General features: G+C 45.0%; 2 protein-coding genes and 1 long non-coding RNA gene across 3 annotated transcripts in view; 2 read left to right on the top strand and 1 right to left on the bottom strand.

The window, feature by feature from the left end:
• Window positions 1-17,954, bottom strand: part of LOC149355992 (FK506-binding protein 15-like) — a 282,100-nt gene that overhangs the window by 96,007 nt on the left and 168,139 nt on the right. The window lies entirely within an intron of this gene.
• LOC149355995 (uncharacterized) overlaps window positions 1-17,954 on the top strand; it is a 44,297-nt gene that overhangs the window by 9,430 nt on the left and 16,913 nt on the right. The window lies entirely within an intron of this gene.
• LOC149355996 (uncharacterized) lies at window positions 14,566-16,699 on the top strand. The gene is made up of 2 exons (XR_016289782.1): window positions 14,566-14,760; window positions 16,515-16,699. It is a non-coding gene; the product is annotated as an uncharacterized LOC149355996 (long non-coding RNA).

Genomic DNA, 17,954 nt, shown 5'->3' with positions numbered 1-17,954 from the left:
GGAACAAACTTTGTGATGACCAAGTGTTAATACAGCGAAAGGTGATTTCCAACATTTTCGGCAGCCTTGCCGCTGGATGGGTCGGTCCAGTCTGCAGCAGCACGGGATAGAAATGGAGCGGCAAAAGTGACAGTACGGGCACGTGGACGGGAAACTTGAAGCGGATGACGTGTGTGGTGCGAGATGCGCGCTGGTGGAACAATGTAGGATGTGCAGCCAAGTGAACTATAGAAAAACCTGTGAAATAAGCAAAGGCTGGCAATACGGCGAAGGAGTGAAAGGTGTAATAAATCGGATTGTGCTTTCAGTGATAACACGCTGACGTCGTATGATTAGGAGGTGTGAACAAATCTGGCTGCTCTGTTTTGAAGTGATTTGAATGCATTTACGAGGAAGGCGTGATGCGGGTTCCAAATCGGCGATGCATGTTCTAACTTTGATCTTACAAGAGATACATAAGCTAATAATTTTACGTGTGCAGTACAATGGCGGAGACGACGGCGTAAAAATCCAAGCGTATTATTAGCAGACGCAATGACATTAGTAATGTGCGAGGTCCAGGACAAGTTACTACACACAAATTAAAGGTGAATTAGCTAGAAACTCAGGCGGGTTACGGCGGCGGTGATAGGACAAGCGTTTGAATTTATGAGGGTTAAAGTGCATTAAGCAATCGTCACACCATTGCTGAATGCGGTTAAGGTCGTCTTGAAGCGTCGTTTGGTAGGAGATATTAGTAACAGTGCGGTAAATAACGCACTCGTCGACGAACATGCGAATATTAGGACACATTGGTGGGTAAATCGCTAATGTAAATTAAAAATAGAAGTGCACCTAATATATACCCTTGGGGCACGCCTGAAATTACTGGTAGGGTATAGTGGTAGCTTTACACCTAACGTTATATACACCGAAAGTCAAAACATTACTGACGGTAGTACCAATAAAAAGAAAAGAAGTTATATGGCCGTCTTTTCACGCGGCTTAGGGAAACAAATTATCCCAATTCTCAGCGCGCCAATTAAAGTCCATTCTTAAAGGGGGACGCGGAAATTTGAACTATTTTCAAAATTTTTGCCTGAATGCAATAGAAGTTTGGTACATGAAGTCTAGGCTTCGACGGAATCCCGTCTGGCGAGGAAAATTCATACTGATTTGTCGAAGAAAACACACACTCGCCAAGGTTCAAAAGAAAAATAAAAAGAATTGACGTTTCAGTGCCCGAACGGGTGCCTTGTTCACAAAGAAGCGAAGGACGGGCAGGTGAGCTATATATGGGCGGTTTTTTGAAGGGTACGCAGGTATATCTATGGGAGATTGCCACGGGTCCGGTTAATCGTGTTTGGCGTGGATGGAATGCACAATGATTCTATGAGAAGGCGTTTTGGTAATGATTTTTCCTTTGCAATTACACGTGCTGCGTCCCAGTCGATGGTATGGCCAGTTTCTTGATGAAGTTGCGCTAAAGGGTTTGAGTTAGAGTTTCCTTTGGCGACGTCATTTTGGTGCTGTTTGAGCCTTGTCTTGAATTTTCCTGTTTCTCCGATAAAGGAGGCGTCACAATCACGACAGGGGATCTTCTAGACCACACCTGGAAAGATTTAGAGGTCAAGAGGATCCTTGACTCGCAAGAGTCGTTGCCGAAGTTTGCACGATCTCTGCGTCTCTGTTTAACCGCGCATTTAGGATATGCTCAAGTCCTAAGCGCAGAGCACCAGAATTGAAACAGGTCAGGCAAGACCTGATACGGAACGGCTACCCAGCCCAAATACTGCGATCCCAAGAACGACGCGCCTCTGCTCCGACTATCCGAACTGACGCATGCGCAAAGAAGCGGGTGCCGATTCCGTATGCCCACAGTGTGAGTGAGAACCTTGCTCGGATCTTTTCAGATTATGACATTCATGTGGCCCACGTTCCGTCGTGCAAAGTTCGGCAACGACTCTTGCGAGTCAAGGATCCTCTTGCGAGTCAAGGATCCTTTTGACCTCAAAAGCTTTCCAGGTATGGTCTACAAGATCCCCTGTCGTGATTGTGACGCCTCCTATATCGGAGAAACAGGAAAAATTCAAGACAAGGCTCAAACAGCACCAAAATGACGTCGCCAAAGGAAAATATAACTCAAATGCTTTAGCGCAACATCATCAAGAAACTGGCCATACCATCGACTGGGACGCAGCACGTGTAATTGCAAAGGAAAAATCATTGCCAAAACGCCTTCTCATAGAATCATTGTGCATTCAATCCCCGCCACACACGATTAACCGGACCCGTGGCAATCTCCCAGAGATATACCTGCGCACCCTTAAAAAAACTGGCCATATATAGCTCATCTGCCCGTCCTTCGCTTCTTTGTGATAAAGGCACCCGTACGGGTGCCGAAACGTCAATTCTTTTTATTTTGCTTTGAACCTTGGCGAGTGTATATTTTCTTGGAAAAAAAAAGTTTGGTACATGTATGTAACTTCATATGCAGACTTCAGAACCGTGTTGAAATGTAGCCTGTACTTATTGTAGTCGTTAAGTAATTACACTTAACACCACTGAAGTCATCCCTTGGTTATTAAATTATCTAGTAGAAACTGCACAAGCTTTTTATGTGAGCATGTTTACAAAGCTCTGTTCTAGGAAATAAGAATTAGTGAGAGTTTTATTGGACTCTAGAACCACTCTATTGCAATTGTACTCTACTGCAATTATTTCACTCTGTAGCAATCATTCTACAGTCATTAGTTACAAAATGCAGAAGGGATGGGTGACATCAACTGCTGGAAAAATGCAACCTGAGAATATCAACCTCAATGCACCGCTGCGATGCCGTAGTGGTTTGAGCATCCGCCCCGAATGCGAGAGGCGCTGGGTTCGTTCCCCAGAGCCGCCGGGTATCCACCGGTAATAAAAAGTGTACAAGCTTTCTCCAGGCCTGGTGGTCGGCTTTGTTGGGATGAAATGCTTGGAAACTGGTTCTTTGACCCCGTTTGTGTCGACGAAAATAACTTGTGCGCCGCCGCGGTGGCTCAGTGGTTACGGTGCTCGGCTGCTGACCCGAAAGACGCGGGTTCGATCCCGGCCGCGGCGGTTGAATTTCTTTAGAGGAGAAATTCTAGAGGCCCGTGTACTGTGCGATGTCAGTGGATGTTAAAGAACCCCAGGTGGTCGAAATTTCCGGAGCCCTCCACTACGACGTCTCTCATAGCCTTGGTCGCTTTGGGACGTTAAACCATATAAATAAACAAACAAATAACTTGTGCTATGGCACTCTTGAGCCAAAGCTGACGCCGCCTTAGTCACCATCATCCTCATAGTTGATTTTGCCACACCAGCGCAAAAAACAGTCTCAAATGCTGAAAAGGTCTCCTGGGCACTGTGCTTCAGTACACAGCAAAACGAATCTCTTTGAGATGCAGTTTCTTTCTGTGTGCCTTTGACAATCGCGCAAGCTGACATCACTCGCAGCAGAAGACTTCGCCTTTATTTTGATATAACAATAAATGTTTCTGCTTTTATACTGAAGATCCCATTAAGGCCGCCGAAGCAGACGCATATTGCAGGGACCGCTGTAGACGCCATTCGTGCATATCGCCGCAACTCAGCGCGCAAGGGTCAAGCTTGCTGCCGATGCATACGGGCCTCAGTCAATAGAGGCGCTCTAGCTACGACGTGATTGAAGAAGCTGATTGACCAAAAGGCTTTGGCTGCCTCTTGATCACTTCGGTTACTTTCGCTGTAGCTCGAATAAATGCTGCACAATGGTCACTAGAAGCCCTTATACGTCTTGTTGACAATGATACCAAGACGGCGGCGCTGCATCGTGGGGAAGCTGCAATCTGTGATGTGACGGGACGACCACAAACACGATTCTCTACCAATTTTCGACCCCACATAAAAAGCGGCGCTTTTTAAAACTTTTACCCCATATTTAACGCAATTTTTTAGTCACGAGACACATGCAAACATCAGGATTATGAAAAAGTAAAGCTTGAAATCAAAAGTTTAGACACAATTGGCCGTTACATGTGCCGTGACCGTTCTTAACATATTAAACTACATGCCGTGGAAAGAAATTATTAGTATTTTTTTATGCGAAGCATACTACTTTAGCTACCACTTCAGCCCTTCACCGTGGTTATGCGCCTCCAAATCACGTGATACATGACGTCACGACAGTAGAGAAACGGGGGCCCACCTCGCGCCGTCGCTGTGGTTGTGCGCCTCCAAATCACGTGATACATGACGTCACACCGCGTGACACGATGACGTCACGACAGTGGAGAAACAGGGGCCCACCTCGCGCCGTCGCTGTGGTTGTGCGCCTCCAAATCACGTGATACATGACGTCACACCACGTGACACGATGACGTCACGACAGTGGAGAAACGGGGGCCCACCTCGCGCCGTCGCTGTGGTTGTGCGCCTCCAAATTACGCGACACGATGATGCTTCGCATTCTCCAGGCTTAACCAAGTTAAGCCTCAGCCATTTTTTTTATATCACGTTGCATAAACTTTTGACAACGGCGTGCCTAATGAAGCGTACCGACAGCAATCAATACCACAAAGCGCATTTCAACAAAATTACGAACTTCAAAGAAAAAATTGCATTGTTTGACAGTTCAATAGTAAGGAGGCGGAACCCGGCTTTAACTTGCAAAGTAAAATATAAAAAGGTATGAACGTAAGTGGTGGCCTAGGGGTCTGAGCATCCGTCTCGTTTGCGGTGGGTGCGAGGTTCGATCCCTAGTGCCGGCGGTTACTCGTCGGTCATATGATGGGTACAAGCTTTCCCTTGGCTTGGTGCTCGGTTTCTTTGAGATGAAATGCTTGAAAAATGTGACTTTGACCCCACCTTGTGCCTTGGTGTTCTCGGGCCGAAACTGCCCCTGTGCCGTTAAAACGTATAATCATCAGCAGGTATTACAAACGTCATGCTTGCTTGCAAAATATTCCTGAATATTTTGGAAATTTAAACACCAAATGTACGGCATTATTTTTTGCGCAAGTATAGAAGATATGCACCATACAAATATGCATCATATACATTACATACTCTATAACAAGCAACTTTCACTCTAGGAGCCCTTCAGGGAGCCTTATATTGGGCATTGCTTGTCGGACAGTGCAGTACTGCAATTCAGCACAAGAGGCGCAACTGCCGTCAGAAGTTTAGTAAACGACCGTTGCTAAATAAGAAGAATTCCATGCAAAGTGCATCTTGATATCTATTTGTGTAGTCTTAATTTCTTGTAGTCTCCATGCCCGTGTAGTCCCCATAATTAGGGCTCAATATATCTCTTCCTGGGTACGTCCTATAATGGCGCTTAAATTTTTTTCCGCGAGTCTGCGCTCCACAGAATTTCGACAACAGGTGTGCCTCTTCAAATGTGCAGTGTTAGCCTGGATGACCTGGCTCAGTCAGGAGACCAAATAGTTAATAAACTTCGCGAGTGAGACGGGCTCTTGGCTGGCTTTCGATTACCTTTAATTCCACGCTGTTCACGGTTGGCACAGCAGAGCCGAAGACAGCGGTCAGGTTAAACGATCTCATAGTTGAGAAGGTCATCTCAGTTCGGACTTGGACTGTGTGAAGCACTTACCACGCTTACAAGGTTTCCATGCACAATGCTAAGAAATTTTCATGTAATGAACGCGCATAGTACAAACTAATTTCCGGCATCCTGGGAACCCCTCTAGTTCATACACGACAACGAAGCTTTTGTGGCCGTTAAATATTCCAGTGCAACAATGTCAAAAAAGCACAAAAAAAGGAGAGAACAAGAGATAGAAGGCACATAATACCGCGTTGTGTTTGTACTACTGTGCTGTTATGATTCTTATGATTATGAGCTGTGTTGTGTTGTGTTGTACTACCGTAGAGAGACGCAGGAATAGCAGGAAGATGAGGTTTTAATGTTCGGCTTGGATATTGTTGAGCATGAAACATGGATTCTGCCAAACAACGCTACTCCTGCAACGGCAAACCTTAAAGTTATGCCGTGAATGGTTCAATATCTGCCCAACATTTGTGTTAAATTTCTTCAAGTTTGAAGCTGCCTGTTAATATAATATCATTAGGGCGTGAAGACAGCATCACGGCGCATTGCGGCGCAGCTGCCGATTCAGAGTCAGAATTCATGTTTTGGGCCCAACAGTAGCCAATTTAAATAAGCCAACTAGTCTTCTATAAGAAACTCTAATAAACCGTTTCGCCAGCTTTCCCTCTACGTAATACTGATAAACAATGTATAATGTAACTCCGATCGGTGACGTAAGCAAGATGTAGTAAGTGACGTTGGGGTAACAGCTGAGTTTATAGTCCTTAGGAATGCATGCAAAGAAAAGATTTCAAAGTCGTTCACTGATTTTGGATTGCGCCTATGAAGTCGTTCCTTCTGTAATTGAAGCGGAGTGCATGCGAAAACTGAACCTGCAATATGAAAAGTCATTTCAATGCCGATGTATTCTAAAATACCACCATATGTGCGCGGCGAAGTTCCCCCCTCGTAGGGTACCTGAACGGAAAGCACCTCAAATAAACAATGTAAAAAACTTTTAAATGGCTAATATCACAATAGACAGTTAACCTATTAAGGGGCCTGTTCGTTATTTGCAGCTGAGTACTTTGAAGAAACGCAGGAAAAGGTATGCAGCGTCATCAACGCGGACAGTTGTTTGAAACTTCAAGATAAATGCATGTTGCAATGCCGGACACACCGTCCAATATGCTGGGTATTTCTTGAAAACGCACGAGCTGCTGTTGTAGTCCAACATTCTGCTGTGTGCTTTACATGTGCTCCCAAATAAAAGTCGTTCAAACTAGAGAGCGAAGAGAGGTCTAGATGAACGCCAGTTCTCAAACTGCATGATAGGCGAACCACGCACAGTAGCAGACGACAACGCAGACAATACCCCAAGCCGCGTCTGGTGTCCACTATCGCCCCCTATGTTTGTAAACAGAGTAATAGTCTGTAGGCCCACCGCGCAAATCTCTGCCCAAAAATCGCCTTCTTTTATTTGCCCTTCCTTCTTTTCGCGCTGTTCTTGTTTTATTCAATATGTGTCACCCACTAGCTCAAACCTTCACTCTCGGTTTCCCACTTGTTTACCAGAACAAAACTCCACGTTGGTGAGTTTTTGATTGTCCCCGTTTAGTTCGCGTCTTCATTTTACGTCCAGTAAGCAGCCAAAAATGTGTGTCATATGTCTCGCTATAGTCTATGTAGTCCATATATTTCATAGAGGCTACTGGCCTCAGTGCGTATGCGCAATCACCGGGAACTACTCTGCAGTTTCGCGAATGGTCGCATTTGAGGGCTTTTAAACGTACTACATGCTGCGTAGTTTCCCATAGCTTGTACGTATTATGCGCACACGGGACGGCCGACGCGTTTCTAGTTTTTTGGCCACGCGTAAGCGAATCAGTCCCTTCAGCTGTGGAGTTCGGGCAACCCCTCCATTTCTCCCTCCCTGTGCACAGTGGATCAGTGGATCCCTCCCTGTGATCAGTGGGCGCGAATTACAGTACGCCAATGTCTCACACAGATTCTCAGCACTCTAGATATCGTCAAGAATGAGAGCGCGTCCAGCGCTCACGCGGTTTGCCCTTACGAAAATGGCAGATATGGGCCAGATATATTTTACATATGGCTGTATATACTCATATATGGGATCATATAAAGATAAATAGGTCCATATATGCTCGTATATACGGCCAGATATGACCATGGGAAACCTGATATGCCGCTATATACTGCTATATATGGGCGTATAAGACCACAAATACGGGCAGATACGGCCATAAGGTACCTTATATAGTGCCATATACTGTTATATATAGTCGTATTTGCGTCCTTATATAGATGCTCTTTCTTTATATGGGAACCTTCAAATCCTTATATGGAAACAATCTCGCAGATATGGAACATATCCTACCTCATATATGGGATGCTTGTGCCATATACTTCCGAACTTAAATAATTAACTTTGTGTCAAACATGATATTGTTGGTCAATTAAGATAGTGAAACACACCGCACAACAAGGTACTAAGCTTTGTATGATTGAGGGTTCAATCAAGTTAGACTGCTATTACATAGCGGTGTTTAATTAAGGTGAATTAAAGTACAGTGCTATAAATCACCTTCAACTTTTCTATGATTTAAATGCACTTATACATGCATATACGCGCTTTCTATCTTGGGTGGACTTCGAACCTTCCTGACGAACTGAACCTTCCTGACTGGGTCGAAATAAGTGGATTACATGTCCAGCGAGTTGGTTGCGATCGAAATCATAGTTTTTAGGAACATAGATAGATTATAGAGTCCGCTACAACAACCGCTTGGGGATCGAACTCAGCCCCTTCGCAAACGTGATGAATACTCAAACCATCAAGCCGGTGGTGCGGTGTACGTTCCTTCTTTGGGCGCTGTTCCCCAAAACTATGTCGTTCTGAAGGACTGGGAAATCTGCATTAATTGTTTGCGGTAATGCCGTACAACAAACGTTTGCAAAACCGCTGCAGCATACAGCCATTTCTTGTCCAGGAGCGTAAATAACACATCGCTCCTTGCGGCGCAGGGATGAAGATTAAAACGCTCTAGTATAATTATCAGAGAAAAAATACAAAATGTTTGTAAATTCATCTATCTAGAGTTGCCAGCAAAACGTTTACAATGCAGACGAGAAAAACTCCACAGCTACACGCAAATCTTTTACCTATCGCCTTTTCCGCGCCACCGAGTCTCCGTGGTGTACTGACCAAGCTCGCCATTCTACTCCGACTGTTGTGCCAAGCTGAACAGTTTGTAAAAAATCTTCTGCAAATAGTTCTTGATACTATGCGCGTTGGTCTGTTTCTTTTCGCCTCAACTTTTTCTTCCCTTGATAATCCAACCTCCCCTGCCGGCCGATATTCAGATGCCAGTTCTGAGACCGACCGTCACGGGAACGCAAGACATCCCTTATTTGCGTAATAAATGAGTCGCCGCTGTGTCCACGGTCAACCACCACCAAAATGTTCCTTACCCTACTGAGCGAGAGATGGCGTTGCTGAGGCGGTGAAAAAGCAGACCTTCGAGACCCGCCCAGAATAGCAGAAAAGCGACACATTGCCGCCTTCGGCGGTGCTCAGAAGGTAGCTGGAGGGTGGGTAGTCCAGGACCCTGTCACTTTCCCCCTTTCTTTCGCTCCGAAAGGCACGCCGAGGGTACCGAGGGAACCAGAGCTTTGCAGAGGGGCGTTGCAAGCGCGAGTGAAAAGCACCATAGCACCGTCTCCCGCGACTCCCCACAATTGACCGGAAAGACCTGTCACCCCTCCCATTGAGAAGTTGCGCGTAACGCCCTTTCTCTTGAAAAAAAAAACCAGTTCCGCACATACTTTGCGCGTGTTGGACTAGCTGGAAATCTGTTTGCGCTGACGCTTGCTTTTTCCTTCGTGCTAGAACGCTGACGAGATTAAGAGGATTAGGAAAATGTACAAGGGCGATAGAAAATAATGTGAACAGCATGTTGCCTACGCACTGCGAAATTGGAATTCATGTCTGTAGCGTACTTGCGTTCGAATTAGGCGCCGCGCTGTTCGCATTTCTTTCTATCGCGACAGTACCCTCTTAGGTGTAGGTTCCAAGAAAGAGTGGTCAGCGATTTTTTTTTTCTGCGCCGAACCTGAAAAAAAAAAAAGAGAGAGAACTGACAGTGCATCAGGTCCACTTCGTGGAGCAGATTGTTGACGAAACCGCCGTTACCGTTGCGGCGAAATGTGTGTCGCAAGTAATTGGCAAGTTCATTTAAGACGTGTAATTCGAGCCTAATACCTTTTTTTTATGGCCGGGACATTTTCGCAAAATACTTAATTTTTTTGGGTAGCTGAGCAGTTCGATGTACGCAACCTTTTTGGCGAAATAGTTGGAATTTCTTTACGTTTTTCGCTGAATAATAACGAGTATGTGTTTATTTGGACGTAAAATGAAAATATTCGAGGCTGAAAAGAAAAACGAAAATACGCGCGAAATGCGCTTACCAGCTGCTCGCTTACGGCTAACAGAAAAAATGCTCTAGTTTGGTCAATCACTACGCAGTGGTTCGTACATTTAATTTAGTGCCGACTGCAGCGCATGTGCATTCCCAAAACAATTTATTTGCAGAGCCATCTCTCATATTCAAACGCTCGCTCATGTGCAAGCTAATATCTTTACTACTTTTACTTTGAGACATTTTTTACATCTAGCAAAATAACTTCGGAAATTGAGCCGGGCGTCACACAAAGGAACAATGAGGCGATCACTGACCTTGCCTCACACGGGTCTGCCTAACGCAGCTGTTGATGTCAGCCTCCAAAATATTTGTTTGAGTTACCTGACCGGCGGAGGGCTTTACTGGCAAAAAAAAAAAATTGTTTCCTTAGCGCGAGCTGTACGTCTAAACACTGCATGCTTAGTGAATTACAATGAAAATTCGTCAGAACTAATACACACGCGCAACATACCAAACCAATTTAGCAAGAGAAAACCGCCTACTTCAGCTTGCGCACAGAAGTTATCCAGGCTTGCCGTCTCTCGTTCTCAATCATTTCACAGACAACAATTCCGAGGAAAACCATTTTTGAATGGGAAAAAGTGTATGAACGCATTTTTTTTATACACTGGAAGATTTCACTATACCAACCTCCCGTCGACATGCTTGCATTGTTTTTGTTTTTTTCTGTCTTGCTATTAATATTTTTGTTATCGCTCGATGCGAGCGATGGAAAAGTTCTGCAAGATTTTGCTACACATCGAAAAGATTCACCATTACCTCCAAAATTTCCTCGGCAGTAGATTACAAATTTCGAGTATTGAATTTTTTTTTCAGGAATGTGGGACATATGTCCAGGAAATCTATAGAGTTCCACAGGCTGCTCTTGGCTGTTGATGTTGTGAGAACTATTGTGGCAGCACCGGACACAACAATACGTTTCTTCACTCCCTCAACGTCGCGGCATTCCAGTCATGACTCACAACGAGCGGCAACCCCTCTTTTGTGCACCCACGAGCAGGACGGCACATGCTCACAATGAAAGAGAGTGTCAGCAGCACGGGCACCAGTCGAGGCGTTGCTGACTCCATGCGCTCCGCCGGCAACGTGCCCACACAGAATTTCGAAAATGGAAATGACAAGCAGGCATGAAAAAAGTGCTGTTTTACATTCGTTACAAGTCGGGATAGTGAAGCTGGCTGACTGGCTTCAGCATTGTAGTGAATTAAAACGAGGACGCAGCGATTATATCGCAGTTTTTCATGCCTCACTCACTGACGTCCCACTCATAGTTGAGTTATTGAATTTTAAACAGCAAGAGAAAAAATCGATAATAAATTATTTAGCAGTTGTAGGAACACCACGTGGTACTCCATGTATAATAATGCCTCACGCATCATTACAAAGAAGAAAACACGCACCCAAAAGTTAGGTGTCCATACTCCTTTAAGTGCCCTTGCAGATTGAAGGACAGGTGTCTAATTCACTCACATAATGAAATCAGCCGCATACCTAACATCCACATACATAACATAGTCGGCTGGAATGGCGAAAAACGCATCGTTACTACACACAGACAATGGTAGTGCTATATACTAGATGTCTTCAGGATGAACATTGCTTTGTTTTATGTACATGTATTCCGCTCAGAGAAGCATTGGTGTAAGTAAACAAAAAAAACTAAGCATTTCTTGCTGAGTATGTTACAGGACTTTTGTGTTAGGTATTTCCTCAGGGCATTAATTTAATTAGGGACAGCAAAGGAATTTGGCCGTGATGTATCGCATTGTGATGGTAAACTTTAGGAAGGGTTTAGCGATGTAAAATTCAATAAATTACGTTACAAAATGTAATGTATTTTCTAGTTTTTTTTTCTATTGATCCAGAAAAGGGTTTTAGATGTCGGGAGTTCACCGATATCAATATAAAAATTTTAAATCCGCTCTATGCAGCGTGATACAAACCCATACAGAAAAACTTATAAGCGAAACATCGTGAAAAACTGCATAAGCACGCTCAGAAAAACTACATCGTACCCGCAACGCGCACGCACGCTTGTAAAAAAAACTGCCCTAACCCGCTGAACCACACAGATGTATAAAAAACCGTAGTCTGAAACTAAAGATGTCCTCTCCAAGAACGCCCCCGAAAACCACTGCCTATTACTCAGCGCATTCCCTCTCTTTACACAAAGAAACAAAACAACTCCTAGGACTCCTACCAGTGATGGCACCTTGAAAACACTCCAGATTATGTAAATCCGCTCCCAGTTTGCACTCATGAATTAAGCTCCAAAATAGACTCCGTTCCAGTGGACCCTCATATGCATGCGCAAGCATGCATGGTCTCCATGAAAAGAGATGAAATTTTAATTTTGATATATAAACACAGCAGTAGGTCGAGCCTCCCATCATTAGCGAAGTTTGTTTACGGTTTCGGAGGGAATATCTTGGCGCTCTCCTAGCTGACTGCAAACTGAACGAGAGAGCAACATCCACCTCCCCCCCCCCTTCCCTGTTACCCAGATGACGTCACTCGTGCTCGCCAAACCGCAGCGCATGGTGCCTATACTTAACTTCGACATCCCAGCCGGCTATTAAAACCCCATTCGAAACACCACGAGAGAAAAAAAATGCAATGTAAATTATTTACTGGCCACATGTTAATAGCCCATTTTGTTCCGTCTACAGCATGGCAAGCGAACAGCGCATGTGAAAAAAACAAAATATTTTGCCTGTCTACTTTCAACTGTAGTGCAGAACTAGCCTGATTCCTGTGTCTGGGTGAAGGGTCTACCGAAGTACATAATTTTAAACTGGCTGCAAGTGAACACCTCTCTGCAATGTAGAAAAAGAAGGCGATATGCGTGTTCGCGTTTCATTCCGGCTGGATTGTACAGCCTGAACCTTATAATGAACCTGACGCTCACGATCCTTCTGTTTGCTTCTTAATATGATGACTCCCCATATTACTGCAAAAAATACTAAATCAGAGAAAGATAGCTTTTGTCTCTAGAATTGAAGTCCATTGTGCACGCAACCAGACCATATCACGGCGCTTTCCGAGCTCTCCAGCGCCGTCATTAGCTGCTTCGATGAGACCCTTGCTTTCGACGAATAAGTGCTAGTCGGCATTGTTCGCGTATGTGGTCTCGGCTTTTGTGGAGAGCGAATACACAAGTTTGGCGAATGCAAATGGTCATAAGTGAAGTTTTGGAAACTGTAACCCTTAGCGGAGGATTGCTGATATCGCAGGACGAATAGAACGAGCGGGAAGCACCGGTGTCACCCGGCATGCCGGGCATTGCTTTAGGGAGCCGTCAACAGTCGACCACTGGCGCCGCTCGTGGATAACAAATGAGATCATTTTCGTCGATGCGATTAATCGTCGAACATGCTTCTGGATAAAGCAGTTCAGCACCGAATATTTGTGATATGACAGAAAGCGGATCTACCACGACCGGAAAGCGCCAGTTCTCCGGCTATCAAGTGTTTCATCGCAAACATCCGGTCTTCTTGCAGTGATCATGCTCTGTAAACAAGTACAGTTGCAATCCGCGCATCAGAAAGGGAATATTTAACATAGCTTGCGTTTTATGCCATACAAACGATCACAGGTATGCAGACAACGGTGGTACTGCAGTGCAGTCGACATTTGTGTATTCCCGCTGAAATTTCACGCGCACGCTGTAAATGCTGAATGACGAGTCATTAACTTGAAGCACTAAATTAGCGACAACGCAAGCAGTGTGCTAAACAAAGAGGAGAAGAAACAAGTCAGCAGCAGATGTCGAAATCAAGAGGGCCGAAGCAGTTGCGGGACGCGGCTCTGAGGCAAGATAACGGCCACCGCCAATGACAGGGGCGGCCTCTGTTCGCATTTCGTAAGCATTTGAAACCGTCGAATGTCGGCCGGACGCCGAAGAGTGCTCAACTTTCTGCTAAGATATCTTTTTCTCAATTTCCGCAAAGCTCCGTCGACTCGAGTGGCGATCGGTTCGACGAGATTTCAAGCAACGACGCAGCAGGGGTATCGTTAGTTATATTTATTTTGATAAAGATACACGCGATATAAAGCCCCATCTCGATGGACACTTCCAAGGCATACACGCGAAGCGCCTGCGTGCCCAGCACGCGCCGCGACGGGCGTCGAAAAGTGGCATGAACCTCCATGCTCCTCGTGCTGGCTCGCTCCCCCTCTGGAGCCGACTGAAAAAAATGTCAAGCCGTGAACAAGAGATGGTTGGGGGTCTGCAAGGATTCCAAGAAAATTTAGGGGAGGCTGAAAGAGCTTCAAGCCATGAAGAAAAAGAGTCCCCGAGAGCCCCCGCGGTCTTCCCATTGTTGTAAACCGGACCCCGCTTCTGACGCGCGCGTGAGCGCCCGTGCGCAGGTGCCGATATCTGACATGCACAGATATGCACAGATATCTGCTAAGGAAGGCATTGGTGGCGCCACCCTTGACTGTCGTCTGTTGCACAGAGCTAGAAGCCGGACTCTGCAGTGTGCTATGCACTTTCGTGCCGGGCGAGCAATTTCCGGTTATACCCGTTGTTGCATCCACTTGTTTTTCCTTTGAAATCATGGTACAGCGCCACACTTGTGCGTTTTGAGGAAGAAGACACTTTTGACGGCGTTAAAATGACCTGCGCCAAGCATGCATGGGATGACGAGCCATCGGAAGGATCCAGGGTGCAAGTGAGCGGGAAATACCAAGGTTTCTGTGAACCTGCAATCATCAATATTTCAGGTAAGCGTGAACAACCATTTACTGTTTTTCCCGTATTGCTTTGTTGTTTACCTTTGCCAATGCTGTCGGCAGTTTTCGATGATAGGGCTATAAATTAAGCTAAATGGTATCATAATGCATGATTTATTTGTAAGCTGGGCTATGTGCAGTCGGAGAGTAATCTCTCATTTTTCAGTAGCGAAATTTTTACCGCCACCGAGTTGCGTTCCTGCCAGCGGTAGTTCAAGTGCATGACATGAATTGTGTAACGCAAAAAAACATAGACTAACCTCACTAAGCACATTGCGGGGCTAGTTAGGGATGTATTTTCTAAGTAACGAGACCTAGACAGCAAGCTGTAATGGATTCTCTCATATGCACGTATCAGGAACTGAACCCTTTTCATTGTCGTAAGTAATAGTGCTAATTCTATTTTAACACGGGATCAGCATTGCTGCGTTCTGCGTATCCAATTAGGTGACAATGGCCCCATTACATTTGCCACAAGGCTTGCGCTCTACAGCTAAGCAGGAGCAGTGGAATGAAGAGGTGGTACGCGTTTTATTTCGGGTGGTTAGTGCGAACGAACGTGTTTCAGAAACAATTGGCGTATACCTGTTTTCGTTCGCGGTTGTGCCAGGAAACTTTAATGGTAAAGCCCGAAAAAAAAAGCATGAGACTAAGCTTTTAAAGGGGCATCGCGATGATTTGCTCTGTACCAGTTAATATTATTAAATAGATTCATCATGCGTTCCAGAGACCAGAGCAAAAAGAATTATTGAAATCGGGGCATGCAAGCGAAAGTTATTCCACTCTGAAAATTCGAAATGAAAAGCTGAGGCGAAAACGCATTTCACTCTCCCATTTCACTCACCCAGTACCGACATTGGGCGCTACCAATCAGAACCGCGCCTAGCGCCCACGCAGCGGAAGCGTGCATGCAGTTGTTGCTTTGTCGGGGCTGTAGACAGCCGCGCATTTTGACGGCGTCTTCCCCCCGTGTACGCGACGCCGTAGTAAGGGCAGGGGTGACTAACGACAAAGGAAATTCCCCGAAGTTTCTTTTTGAGTTGGACTGCAAGGCTGTCTGCGGTAGCCCCCCTCCCCCCCAAACTCGACTCCCGTCTCCTGTCCGGCCTTTCTCTTCACATTTTGGGCAAGGTGTGTCGACTGGCTTTTTTTTCGCTGCCGTCTTGGTATGGTCACGGCCGGTCTCGACGCGCGCGCTTTCTGGTCTGAGCCAACGTTTTTTGAACAGCGCTGGCCGCCATGAAGGTTTGAAGCGGAATGGAAAGTGTCTCCCCTAGCTGTATTCTTGTTAGTTTTCGTTCGCTTTCCCTGCTTCTTTCCAGTTTTTGTGGCATGCGAAAAAGCTTGCAGTACTCAGAGACATAATATTTTGGATCCATTTCGCAAGTATGAAGGAACAATATGCAAACTGGACGCCCAACCAATGATAAAGGCAGCACCCTATCTAGATGCCACCTCATTTCCGCTGCCGCAAATGGCCGTCGCGTTGCGACACCATCGGCTCGAAACAAGCATTTCTAGCGAAGATTAAAATATCAAATATTATGATTTCGGTGATCTCATTGCGCGTTCAGGACTCACAATGTCCCTTACTCTGCATACAAAGATTAAAGAACCCATGCTTTATGTACGTAGCAGGGCACCTTTAATAGCCCACAATGGATTTTACGGTAGGCTGTCTCGGATTCAGTGCATAATTCTGCGCAGATTTATATCATGATCGCTCTAAATTATCTCCCACGCAGCCTACACAACGGCCCTGCCGACCAAGAAGGGGCGGGAGCTCTCCGGAAAGCTGCTGTTGCTGGCCGTGGGCACTAAACTCAGCGAAATAAGGAGCGAGAAAGAAAAGCATCGACGATAAGAAGCATACAGAACTATAGAACCACAAGAGCATTAAATGTACCCCAATAAAATTTCCTGCGCAATTTCTGTGTGGTAGTTGTGTTACTTGTGTTACCTATGCTATATGATTATCAGGAGCTTTAGAGCAGTATAAAACCGAGTGGTTTTTCAATTTAAAGCAGCACTTAGAGATGTATTGGATGACATTTTTTAACGTTTACAGATTTTTATTTTACAAAGTGCGAGAGATATGTTGGTTTGGTCAGTGAAGGTGGACCGTACAGCAAGACGGGCATTATGTACGTAATACAGCTCAATAATCTGAAAAATGATTAATTATATTTAACTAATCAGCTTTCATAATTTTGATTTTGGGGCGTAAGTCTGTATCGCGAAAATGAAGGCCGTCAGTAAAGAAAGATAACCTTAGCTTTTAAATTTTCGTAATCGTTAATGTGGTTCGAAATACTGAACATACACACTTGCAAGCTCAGTGAATTGCCTTGTCCGCTTCGCATATTCATAAACGCGTCGCTGCGCGTCGTATCGTCGCCGAATTCAAAGAAACTTTTTCTACATCATAACAAACAAACGGTGTCCGTGTTTGATGCATAAAAAAAGTGACCGACAGTTTTATGCATTTTCAATGCGGGTAAACCAACTCAGCGAGCTTTGAAATGCGCAAAATCTGGCGCTCGATATTTCAAACTCCTATACCAATTAAAAAAAAAGTTAGAAACTGGGCTCACCTTTTACGATGACGGCCTTTAATTTCGCAACATAATATTGCCCCTTAGAATCAAAATAAAATGTTTATTAGTTAATGTTAGTTAATTAATCGTCTATTAAATCAGGTTTATCGCTTACATCCTGTATAACCCCCCTACACAGCACCAACGTATCTCTCAAAGTTTTAAAATAAAAATCTACGTCCAAAATTTAAGCTGTATTACATATCTGAAGTAGTAGCGGTAAGGACGTACTGCACAGTCGCTTACGTCTGCATGTGGCGATAACGGCATATGTATGACAGCATTCTGCAATGGTTGCAACTAATTTCATTACATCTTTTGTTTGGCCGCCCTCCATCACTTTTTGGAGACGCCACGCCCCAGGTTCACTCTTTATTGGCTAATGTGATAGTAGCAGCCTGCAACATTGGAGAAGGGATCCTAGGTCCTTGCAGAGATTGCAGATGAAGCGCGCCGCAAATCGTTGGATTTCTTCAATTTTTTTTGTACCGTCTCCTTCGGTAGATCTCGCCGTATGAGGGCACATATACATAGGCTGTCATTTATTATATATTTCCATATGAAAGCTTATAAGGTTTTAATAAGGGA

The sequence above is a fragment of the Amblyomma mixtum genome, chromosome 3, assembly GCF_055824585.1.
Source record: "Amblyomma mixtum isolate Tamu chromosome 3, ASM5582458v1, whole genome shotgun sequence".
NCBI classification, from domain to species: Eukaryota; Metazoa; Arthropoda; class Arachnida; order Ixodida; family Ixodidae; genus Amblyomma; species Amblyomma mixtum.
This window is presented reverse-complemented; position numbering and strand designations above follow the sequence as displayed.